Here is a 12,950-nt window from a genome sequence, read left to right on the forward strand (position 1 = left end):
TCTCCATCAACTGCCAGTTTCATTCATTTTTAAAAGTTTCTACAAAGTTAGAAAAAAAGTCATCAACTTTGTCTGCGTCAATCAGATTGACATAAAAGTGAAAAATTCCAGTAAAGACTGACCATCAAATATAAGTCAGGTTATTTAAATGTTGGGGCATGTAGGAGAGGATTTCTTAAGTTTCCCCCAGCATCCAGGTTACGCAGAGCGCAGAGAAGTGGCCAAAAGTGTATGTGCCGCTGCTGTCTAATGCCTTCCAGACGGCTGTATGTGTGGAGCCTCCTTTATGGCTGCAGCGGCTCCCAAACCCCTTTTACCGGGCTACAACAGATTGGCGTGTTGTTTTAATAAGAGGGGATGGTTTGGGGGGTATGAGGAGGAGCGAAGGAGAGGAGGGAGAGAGTCCCTCATCTAAGTCATTCAAACTCCTGAGGTAGCGACAGGGAGAGAGAGAGAGAGAGGGAGAGGGAGAGAGAGAGGGAGAGAGAGAGAGAGTGTGTGAGAGAGAGAGAGAGTGTGTGAGAGAGAGACCCTCAGTGGCTGCCCATGCACCCATTCAGCAGAATTATGGCACGTATGGCACGTAAACCTATATGTTTTGTCTTTAATTTTTTAATTACCTCTACACAACCTGGTGGAAAAAACTGTTGAATGTTTAATGCTGAGATTGAAATTCAGTGAGTTTACAATAATTTACCTCAAAAGTTACTAATATGGTTAAAAAAGTAGACCCAAGGACAGTGTACAACTTGAGATAACATCTGGAGATCAGTCATCTGTATAATAAGTGCATATCCAGTGCGCACGTGTCCGGCTGGACTTTCGATGTTATGGAATTTCAGTCATTTCATTGATTCACATGAGTGCAGTTCTCCACTTTGACCAGCAGACAGTGCTGTGTAATACAGAACAGGGAGCCAGCGGTCTGAAACTTACAGTAGCTCGTCAGTCTAAAGGGAATATCCAACCAAAATCAAGACTCCTGTTACTCCTACCCCCACAAGTCAGAAAGTGTTTGTCATTATTATGAGGAAGTCTTCTGTGATACCTGGAAAAGTTAGGAAACATAAGTTCAGTGAAAACCACAGATTTCCACACTTTTTTAAAAATCTGTTTGACAGTGTGAGGGGAATAGGTGTTTCTTAATCAGCTGCAAAACATGTCCAATTCAGTATGTCAGTGTATTACAACATCTACGATACCTATTATTTTAGAGTAAGTTGTAACATTTACTAAAGTGAAGCGTGAATCCTCATACTGTACATGTTTGATATAATACAATAATTCTACATTTTCTCTGAAGCAGCTCAGTTTTTATTCTGACAGAAATCTGTCAATAGCCTCCATCCATCCATCTTTCCAATTTCTTCCGCTTATTTGGGGTCGGGTCGTGGAGGCAGCAGTCCGAGCAGATGGATCCAGACGTCCCTCTCCCCAACAACATTTTCCAGCTCCCCCTTGAGAATCCCAAGGTGTTCTAAAACCAGGTGGAATATATAATCCCTGCAGTGAGTTCTGGGTCCACCCCAAGGCCTTCTCCCTGTTGGATGTGCCTCTAAAGGGAGGTGTCTGGGAGGCCTCCTTATCAAATGCCTGAACCACCTCAACTGACTCCTTTCAAGTGGTCAATGTAGCCTAAAGGATGATAATCTGAAACTGTATTTGTTGATAGTGTTGATAAAGGTACAAAACTCTTTAACAAGTAAGCATGGGTGCTGGGATTTTGGACCCTACTAGAACATATCAAAATAGGCCGCACCATCTCACAAATATTAATGTTCTAATATTTTTAGGGCCCCTTTCAGTTGTGGGTCTTTATAACTGCATTGAATTTAACCTGCAGGGCTGCTTAATAAGGTTAGGCGATTGTAACATACACTGATGCACAACAAAAGAATCTCAGAACAAAAAAATCCAGTAGTAAGTTGCATTGCACCAGTTTCCCACATTATCAGGGTTGCTTTTCTATCTTTAGAAAGCTCCTAAAAGTCTGAAGCACAGATGATACCAGTGATGTCACAGGCGGAGCTTTGCAGCTCTGAGTATCTTGGCAACTTAAAAGCAAAAATAAATGAAATCACAGAAATGATGGGACTCAAGTGTGAATCAAAGTAAATCAGTATCAACGTAATATAGATAGGTCCTAACAGCTCGGGGTGAGTCACTTTGTTTAACTAATGATTATAATTTAAGAATAAAGTTTTCCAGTATCTAAGTTTAGAATTGATAGCCCTTTGGGGCACATTTGTCATTTTGGGCTGTCAAAACAAAACTGACCTTTCCTTAAATTTTGACACGAGTTTGCTCGAAAATCATGTCCTATTCATCTTTGCCAACTCCAGAAGGTTTCCTCAAGATCAAAATGAACACAATAAATGCTCTTTATAAAGCGTATATTCAGAATATGAGAGTATTTAATTCAGGGATGAATAGAACCAAGGCCTGTGGTAGGAAACCCCCTGCATTGTTTATGTATGGTGAAGTAGAAACACACATTTTCCAACCTCCAGTGGGTCTGATACAGACTGAGTGAGAAGTGTTATTGTCACAAGAGCCAGAATCTGTTAAAGACCAGATAAGGTCTCCGCTCTTTATTATTTGTACTTAAAAAAAAAAGCTCAGTTACTCATTTAAACAGGGGAATAGACAATGACATTCAGATCATATAAGGCTTTCTGGAAGAAGATGAAGAGTTAACACACCACAGAATAGAGATGTCAGTGGTGTCATTTAGGGAACTGTGAAAACATGCCCATTAATGTGGTAATTCTGAGTAATTGTCTTTAATGACTTTATGAATACAACATAATGAGTATGTGATTTAAATGGCATTTAGGCAATCAAAAAAAGAAGTTAATCTGGCCTTTTATCCAGGAGCAAAAGTACTTTCTTTCTGCTTGAAGGAGTTTTGTTTCGGTTAAGCATGATTACCTCTTCTGGGCTGAATTATATGGGATTATTTTCTCTGGTTTGTTTGCTTATAACACTTTGCTTCAATCACAAACGTACTAAGGGAGAAAATCCTAACTTGCCAGCCCATGAATATCCCCATGCTGACCACAAAAAGAAAAACTGAGCTCTACGTGGCTCAGCATCATTGTCAAAGACCGAGAGGTGCCATACTTCAATTAAATTTCCTTCAAACTAACAGACTGCACCACACACCTATATTACAGCCTGGATGTCCAAATGGAAATACTTAGAGTCTAAATGTTCTTTGTCCACTTCAGTGAGACTCTACAGGCAGGAAACAGCAGCACATCATTGGGGAATATATTGAGCAATTATTCTGGGAGGTATAGTCAGCTGTGGGTCTACACTCACAAAACATGTCACACTGTCAATCTGGAGTTTGTTTTACTTTTGCCTTGTCCAGAAATTCAGCCCAGGATTGAACATAAATCCCCCACACTGACGCAACCAGCCCTCAGCTTAGGTGTAGCATATAATATAGCTGTTTTAAACCCCTGCATCGGCTGAGAAAAGTCTCAATGGGCAGCTTTGAATGAGTGATGCACTTCCCATGAGAGGTGCTGTCAGTGGGTCTTTGAACCAAGCAGTTAACCCCTCAATGCAGCAGAGAAGATTCAGGTCTGTCACGGTGGAGCTGCACATATGTGGTGCTTGTTCAGGGACGGTAAAGCTGTCATTCTGCTGTTGAAAACAAAAATATACTACACGGCTGAACCTATCATAAACTGCAAAGACAGAGTGCAAAACTTGATAACTGAGAGTAGAGTTTCTCCATAAAAGTGGCAGAGACATTGTGTTGGTTTTAAAGCCTTTAGTTTTACTTCAAAACCATCACCACAAGCAGGCAATCAATCAATCAATCCCTTTACAGAAATAATAATAATAATAATAATAATAATAATAATAATAATAATAATAATAATACATTTTATTTAGAAGCACCTTTCTAAACACTCAAGGTCACTTTACAGAAAGAATAAAACACTAAATGATGAATGCATAGTTTTGTTTTCTGGTCGTAGTACAAAGTGTATAGCTCACTAGCATGTTTGGCGAGCTTACTTTGCATGTGAGGGTAAAAGAGTTCAAAGCCATCTGTTGTAATACAATCCTGGATCTCATAGGTTGTCATTTGATGGCTATTTAAAGTAGTCTCTATAAACATTATGCACAGATGTATTGGTTGAACATCAGCTTCTGCTGATATTGGCAGACATCAGGCACCATTAGCAGATGTTTATATGTTGTGTTGCATCAATTTAATGCCAGCAAGCTAGTTAACCTGATTCAGAGGTTTTCATGTGGCAGAGGAAGTCACCCACCTGTTGAACAAACTCTGATCAGGTGGTCAAACATGCAAGAAAATGTCAGCAGCGTGGGAATAATACACCGTCTCTGTGTCTGATTTTCAAATGAGCTTTGAGACAAAGGATTACAAAGAAGGAACGTAAAAATGACATTGATGTTGCCCGTTTATGTGCATTGGTGATAGATTTCTTCATACATGTGCAGCATTAATGCACTTATATGCATTGCTTCTCAACTTTGACTCCATTCTGCCTTCTCAAGCTGCTGATCCTACTGTTAACCCTACAACACTATTCCCAGGTGATTTTCACCTGAGCAAACACATTTACATGATTTTCATTATTTTGCGTTTGTCTGAGTGTCATAGCTTCAGCATCGTCTTTGAAGGCGTGGGTGTTTCCCTACTCCAAAACACGCTTTTTCCTACAGGCACGTGTTCGGGTGATTTTCACCCTTTTTTGTTTCTCTCTCCTGCTGCTGTTTGTGTGACAAGGAGAATGTGCCTTCACCAGGGAAGTCTCAAATGTCCCAGGAAAGGGTTGACTGAACACCAAGTTTCCAGTTCCATCATTTTTTGTTCTAGAAATTTTTGGTCCTGAATACCAAATTTTCAGTAACTGTGGAGCATTTTTATGGTCCCCCTGTGATACATTTTTTCATTTTGTTAGACATGGCACAGTTTAAAATAAAAACACACTACTGTAATTTGTCATGTATTGTCATATTTTGATATATTTTGATATATTTTGATATATTTTGATGACAATTAATTTTTATTGGGTATATCATATCGAGTAAAAAACACCCGGCGTTAGTGATGGTGTTACTAATTTTAGTGACAGTGTTCTAGGGTTAGAGATGATGTATAGACGCTAGTCTTGGCGTGAGGCCCTTTATTGCTTACTGTTGGCTACATCCCAAGCCCCTAAAGTTGGCTGCTGCTCCTAGAGGCTATCAATGCCAGACAAAAGCTGATGGGTTCTGAGATTAGCAGCATGTAAAGGTGTTGAACAACAACAGATAACGAGAATAAGCCCAGTCCAAAGAAAATATGGTCCCAGTTTATTGTGAAGTGAAACTGTGTTAGTCTGCAACAGCATCCTTTACGGCCTTCCCTCCACTGACCTAAAAAAACCTCCAATATGTCCAGAACTCAGCTGCCCAGTTACTCACCCGCTCCCGCTCCAGAGCCCACATCACACCCATCCTTCAGCATCTCCACTGGCTCCCCTTACAGCTCCGAATCCACTTCAAGATCCTGCTCATCACCTACAAAGCCCTAAATAAGCTCGCCCCCTCATACCTGACCGACCTCCTCAAACGCCACTCCCCGTCTCGCTGCCTCAGATCATCAGATGCCAACCTCCTGTCCCCTATCACTAAGTCTAAGCACCGCACCTTGGGGGAGGTCACAGGTGTGTGATGGTGCTGGAACCAGCTGGCTGTCTTCTCTTGCTTCTCTTGCTTTAAATATTGTGTATGTCTGTGATGTTATACACATCAACCACTTTGATGTGAAGCTCTCAAACCGAGGACCACATGTTTTATCTCTCATCACCCCTTTGGTCATGCAGTGAAAGAATCAACCAACGAGATCTCTGACATTGATTTCTTACCTTTTTTCACCCTTGCACTCCCACAGGCCCGAAGATGAACTTAAGTATGCCTTCTTCTACACCAGTCATGTTTGAAATGTGTCGGATTAGACTGGTTTTAAACTGTGTAACATACCAATGTTATTTGCAGAAAACTGGATCATGTTGTACATTTGGGTGGCAGTAGCTCATTCTTGCTAAGCACTGCCAATAAGGTCTTGAGCAATGCACCAGACACAGTTGCTGGTGGCACTCAGCCCCCTCACTGTGACAGATGTTCTTTAAAGCATCTCCATTGAATCCTGTTCGTGTTTCTTGGTGTGTTTTGGCCTATATGTAAAACAATTCAACAACGGAGTGAAAAACTTGAATCATCTCAAATAATGACACTATTTTTACGAAACTTTACCCATGCCTTTTAGGACAGCATGACTTAAATGTGAGGCATACATACAATTCTCCACAATGTTTATCCACAAAGTCGGATTTGTTCCTCTTCTATGTTCAGTACTGTGTACAGACCATAACCAATCACATTATTGGATTTATAATCAGATTGTGTCTTCAAAAATCATAGTTCTCTGGTGTTGAGGTGCACTCAATACCCATGAGTTTGAGCTGGTCTGACATTAAAAGAAACTCAATGTTTGAAGAGTTTGGCTTGGAATAAGCAGAATGTCTAATTGAGTGTAACTGAATGGGTGGGTGGGTGTAAATCAGCACTCAGTTCAGTTTAACCGCAGCCATAAATCTGCAGCGTCACAGGGTGGAGTTTCTGGGTGTGGAGCACAGTTTCTAGACAACTCAATCAGAAAAAACGCCAAAATCATTCAGCTGATTGAATGTTGACATCAGGCCCTGTGAATGGTGGGATTATGCCCAAGACTGAAACGCAGACACACACACACACACACACACACAAATTGGATTGAATCTGGCTTAACACAGTCAACACACACATACATACGCAGATCAGGCAATGTTTGGTTGCCATCATTCCTCCTCCCAACATTAAAAGTGTTACTACATAAGTTCAGAGCCAATTTTGTGCCACGTGTTTCTTAAATACATTTCAGTCCTGAGTCTACGGTTCCCTTATGTCTCTCTGGGGATCTGTTAAGCTGTGATTTGTCATCCTCCTTCAGTCAACAGAAACTTAAATTGTATTAAGGCAGGGCAGAAGTCAGGAAGTTACTTGTCTCATTAAATTTGTCCGTCGAGTCACTTTTAATAGATTCCTCAAACAATAGAGCAGACAGGGACACACAATCTCTTATATGTTGTTGTTTTTGGTATAAGACAATATGATACCATGGGGATATGTCTTTGTCTTGACTTGTGTGATACTATTATTGATACTACAGCACCAAATATGGATAGTTTAACTGGAAAAATAGGCCCTCTAAATAGACTTACCTGCAACTCCCTGCATCAATACAATTAGTTTAGATTAGATTAGTTTACATTAGAGAACTTTATTAATCTCCTGTGGGGGAAACTCGTGCCACAAGGGTCTGTTCACAGAATCAACAAACAATAAGAACAATACAGTCATGAAACACGACAATTAATAAATAACACAGTCACACCATTTGAGGCCTAATTAACAGCTATGGGTCAGATCCATGGCTACAAGTGTTCATTAAAAAATCTGACTGCTGCAGGAACAAAGGGCCTTCTAAGGCATTCTGTGGAGCACTGCAGCATCACCAGTCGCTCACTGAAGGAGCTTCTCAGTCCATTAAAAACATTGTGCAGGGGATTGCTTTCAAAAATCAGAACAGTTTTTAATTTAGTCCTAGTTCTCATCTCCAAGGTAACCTCAAGAGAGTCAGGAGTAATCCCAATTACGATTAATAGAACGTATAATAAATGGACGTATTGTCCGTGACGTCACCCATCTGTTTCTGAGGCCCTGTTTTGAAGCCTATCATCGGCGGCAGCCATATTGGAAATGCTGCTCAACCTACTTTCTAACGAGCTAACGTGACGTAAAGAGGCGGGCTTTGAGCCTCCTCGCCAACAGCTACAGTGTTCCCGCCTGTCAGTCAAGTCAGCTGTGCCTCTCATTATGGAAAACTTGGAATCTTAATATCTTAAAAACTGCCATGCTATGAAAAATGTCACCCCCGTACAGTGTTCCAATAGAGAAATGAGCTATCCAGACTACACTTATTTTTTGTACCAGGCTGTAAACATGTTTATTTCTGCTGGAATGATCAGCTTTTTTCAATTGGTGTGTATGTGGTTTCCAGTAATTCATGAGCCAACCTCTAGAGCAGGGGTTCCCAAATTTCGACAAAAATAGTAGCTAACCTTGAAATAAAACCTTGAATATAAACTGTAATGAGTTTTCTGCCTTCCTTTGTTGCCAGATGACTCCTAAGTTTAGAGTTAGAGAACAGTTAATTATCTAAAGCATCAGTAGCAGCAGGTTCATTCATAACAGCACAGGAAACACAGACACATGCTCATATAGGCAGGGTCATTTTCTGCAGACCAGCTAAATGAAGACACTTTAAATCTCTTTCAGGGACAGTGGGGGTCACGAGTCTTTGGCACCTATATTTTGGGGGTCACGGGCTGAAAAGTTTGGGAACCCCTGCTCAAGAGGACACTTGTGGAACTGCAGTTTTTAACACTTACACGTTGGCTTCAATTCTCGAAGCTGGAGGTTGCCGCAGAATCATCACATCATGACTCCCCACTGATGATATCAATGGCGGTCATATTATTGGATGAAGAAGATGACAGCGGGGTTAGAGTAGAAGAAGAAGGCCGTGGAATACAGACAGACAGACAGTTGGCAGACAGTGGTGAAATAGATGTGCTTGAAACTTTCAAAGCCAAAAAGAAAAAAGAGAGAAGAAAAAGCTACTCCAGCTTTTTATGCTGAGATGAGAGGGAACAGGAAGGATGCACTCGAGTCTGCAGAGAGGAGTACTCACCTGCCATGGTACACTTCATATGCTGTGGAGTCCCACCTGACAATCCCACCTCTGGTGTTTGGTGCTGATAGAGAAGGCTGAAGCAGAGCACACTTGACATGACGGTTTAAGAAACATTCATCACATAAACCCTCTGCTTCATTTAAAATATGCTTTATTAGAGTAAATGAAAAACGTGAATACTGCGACTGCTCATGAAGAATGAAAACAGTCACTGAGGAGAATATACGAGAGAATAACAGAAGCCTTCAATGATCCTGATCAAACAGGGATGATACACACACACAAGCAGAAACACATACCTTTATCTCTTCCCTCACACAGACAGTCTGTTGAGGTGGAGCAGTGTTGGTAATGGATAAAAATAACCTTTGAACCGTCAGAGGAAAGCATCGTCCTCTTCTTCCTCCTCCTCCCTCCTTCCAACGAGTGCTACCTCAGAGTTTCCACAAGTGCTCCGATGACCTTGTCAGCTGCTATTGTCTGGATGAAACCTTTCAGTTAGACATACACACACACACAGATACACACAGACACACACGCACGCACACACACACGCACACACACACACACACACACACACACACACACACACACACACACACACACACACACACACACACACACTCAGCTCAGTCACATTACCAAACAAATTGAACATGAGAGAGATCCTTAAAGGGAGAAAGAGCAGGAGATTGCACAAATCAACACAAGTAGTGTCCTGATTGCTTCAGAGTCTGTGTGTGTGTGTGCACTCATTAGGGTGTGTATGTTCAGAGGCAGTGAAAGTGGGGGAAAGAGGGTCTGCACATGGATACCCCACCCATCTTGTTGTGGTATTGTTGCCATGGTGATTTCTGCAGCCAGACCACCGTGCAGAATCAGGAGGGTAATTTAAAGGTTTTAAAGGATAGCTCTCTGTCTCTCTCTCTCTTTATGTGTCCCGCCTTATTTCTCCATACTGTCTCCATACTCCCCCCCCCCCCTGTCTCCCCTCTCCTTCTGTGGCCCCGTCCTCCTCTGCTTCTTCTCTGTGTTATTCCAGGTCATACAGACCTCAGGGCCACAACCTGTGAGGATCACAGTTGACATGTATTCAATCATCGACCCCCTCTGACAGGACAATGAGCAGCATTTACCAACAGCTCCATATGTTTGCAACATGGCAGCACAGTGAGATTATAATATGACAGGACAAAAAGCACTGACATGAACATGTGTGCGGAATATGTGTGTCAAGTACACACTGTAATCAGAGGTTCTGATTCAGACACATTGTACAGATTTACAAATATAAAAATGTAACAATAGCTTCTCCCTACAGAATCCTAAAATATGAAGGGATATTTATGTGAGTGCTGTGTTCAAAGGGACCAGCCTAAAAAATTCAGTCCTGACAAGAATGAAAGGGGACGTTAATACAGACAAGTGACAGGCATTTTAAACTGGAAGCACACATACACAACACGTTATTCTGTATATCAGAATTTATGGCTTATGATGAAGGAGCAGATGCATGTTCTATGAGATAAACATGCATGTTACAGAGTTGTGTTAAATACTTGATTCTGATTGGTCACAACAGCGATTAGTCAAGGACAACCTGATCACACATGTTACAGGAGTCCAGCTCGTTTCACCTCTGCCTGTTGACACTGTGGAAAAAATTCTTAGCTTCCATTAGCATGCTAAATCAGCAGGCTAAACAAAATGACCTGGATGACTGAGAACCTTCGCAGACAAACAAAATGAAGGACTTTTTTCAGTTTTACTTTGTTAGGAGGACACGCAACTCTGATATGATCCATCCCTGATGGGGAAAAGTGGAGCATGGTCCTGTCCTGCAACCCAGGCAACAGCAGCAGAGCTGGTGAGATCATCTCCAAGTTGCTAATTGCCACAAAGTAACTTAAACCACAACTGGTGGTGAAAACAGCAACCATCATCAGCCTGAAGTGATGGACCCAGGGTCAAAGGATGACTTTCTGTGAAGTTTGTAGCGGCCTTTCTATCTTGCAGCTCACTAATGCCCTGGGCCCGTTTGCATGTCCAGCCACTAGTGAGGAAAACAGGCCATTTGTACTAATGGTGAAGAAAAAATTGATTAGTGGTCTGCATGAGCCAGGTTAACGCCCCAACAAGGCATTCAATTTAATGTCGGTAGACCCCACCATTACAGATGCTAACGGCAGGATTACCTCACCTGTTAGGCTGTTTAAAGGATGGAGGACATCGTGCTTATGTGTTACTGTTTAAGACCAAATATGAGAAGACAACAGATATTTAGGGATGGAACCAATCCTTTGGAAAAGAATGACGATGTCGAAATAAACAGCAAATTTAGATTTAGGAGATGCAACATAATCCTTAAGTAACCTACCAGCAGCACTGTGAAGTGAATCCTTCCCAAACAACTCCATTAATAAGTCCTCATCCTTCAATGGGGGGACAGGTGGTCCTCCACCTGGACCACGTTGGTGGCGGTGTTTGTTGCTCAAAGCCACTTTCATGTTGCTTATTTTATTTTGTAGGTCTTCTACTGTGCGCTCAGAAACACCACACGCATTTACCCGGTTCAAGATCTGAAGCCAATCTTTCCCTTTCTCCTTGTTTGTTCTCTTTGAGGATTGACTTGCTGATAACAGCTGTTTGTTCATTCTAGATTCTTCTAATCAAATGTCCATTTCTTCTTCCTCTGCAACATAGATTTTTCTTGATCTTCTCTCAGTCACACCGGTACTGCTCGCCATGTTTATTGTTGTTTATGTGTAGTAGGCATGCGCAGTTTGAATTTGTTGGATCGGGGTTTTCCAGGAGGTTCCCTGGACATATGACGTTTTGCACCAGTCTCGCTTTCATGGCGCAATTAGTTTATTGGCTGATTATTTGCAGTCTTGCATGCGGCTAACGCTACTGCCGTTTGTGTAATGGCTGGATGTGCATATGGGCCCTGGTGGCTCAGTGTCTGATAGGGATTAGCCTGCAAAGCCCTTGCAGCCCACTACAATGGACTCACAGTTGGCTCTCCACCAGCAGCTTCTGCTCTGCATCACCAGATCTAATTTGTGGCCCACTTTCGCTTGTGGGCCATTTCTGTTTGGTCTTCAATCATGATCAGCTGCTTAAACAACTCTGAAGTCAGGACCAGATCTGGCCTGAGTGTTGTCTTTACAATGTGGTCTGGGGACTTTGGCTGCTTCCCTAGGTCGGCCCTAATGCCGTTATGCTCAGGGTGGAGTTTCTGTTTTGTTGTTACAGATACCTCTGCAGAGGGTGTCAACTGCTGTATTCTCCACAGAGTCACGTTGCCTATGTTCTCCCAAGGCTTCAAGAAATGAGGCACAGGATAGAGACCAAAACCATTTTCTTTTTACCAGGCTGTGAACATGTTTAAGTCTGCTGTAAAAATCAACATGATTGTGAGCTCTTGCTGGGTTTTCTTGGCGTTGAGAGCCAACCCCAGGTGGTCAATCGAGGAACTGCACTTTTAATGCACTGCTGCATTGTCTTCATTTTTCAACACCAGAGGTTGTTGCTTGATCAAATCTTTTCCTTTGGTAGCATGAATGATGTTGGATGATTTTAACAATATTATAATGTTTCAAAGTGTGTTTGGAAGAGCACTGAAGTTGATTTAGTTTGGGTGTATGTTGTGTAATATGAAATGCAATTGAGAAATAAAAAATCAACAAATATCCCTGCTAGTCTCGGAGAACCCAAACAGATCCAAAATATAATTAAAGGGGACATATCACGCTTTTTTCATCAATATATATTGATCTAAGAGGTCCCCAAAACATGTCTTTAAAGTTTATGCTCAAAAAAACACTTTGAAATCAGATTTTGGTCTGCCTAAAAAAACCCTCTTCTTCAGTCCTCCTCAGAACAGTCTGTTTTCTCTCTGACCACGCCCCCTCAGGAAGTGGATGTGCCTCGGCTCTCCAGCACGTTGATCTAATGTTTACATGTTGGCTGAATATACACGGCTGCTCATAGATAGCGTTACTTCAACCCTCTGAATCTGATCAAGAATCTGATCCTGACGGAGAGGCGCCTGTAGCAGGAACTTTCTGAATGGTTGGTCACAGATTTAGTGTTTCCTGTTGTTTTATTTGTCAGTATGTTG

Source organism: Notolabrus celidotus, chromosome 12 (assembly GCF_009762535.1).
Source record: "Notolabrus celidotus isolate fNotCel1 chromosome 12, fNotCel1.pri, whole genome shotgun sequence".
Taxonomy (NCBI): domain Eukaryota; kingdom Metazoa; phylum Chordata; class Actinopteri; order Labriformes; family Labridae; genus Notolabrus; species Notolabrus celidotus.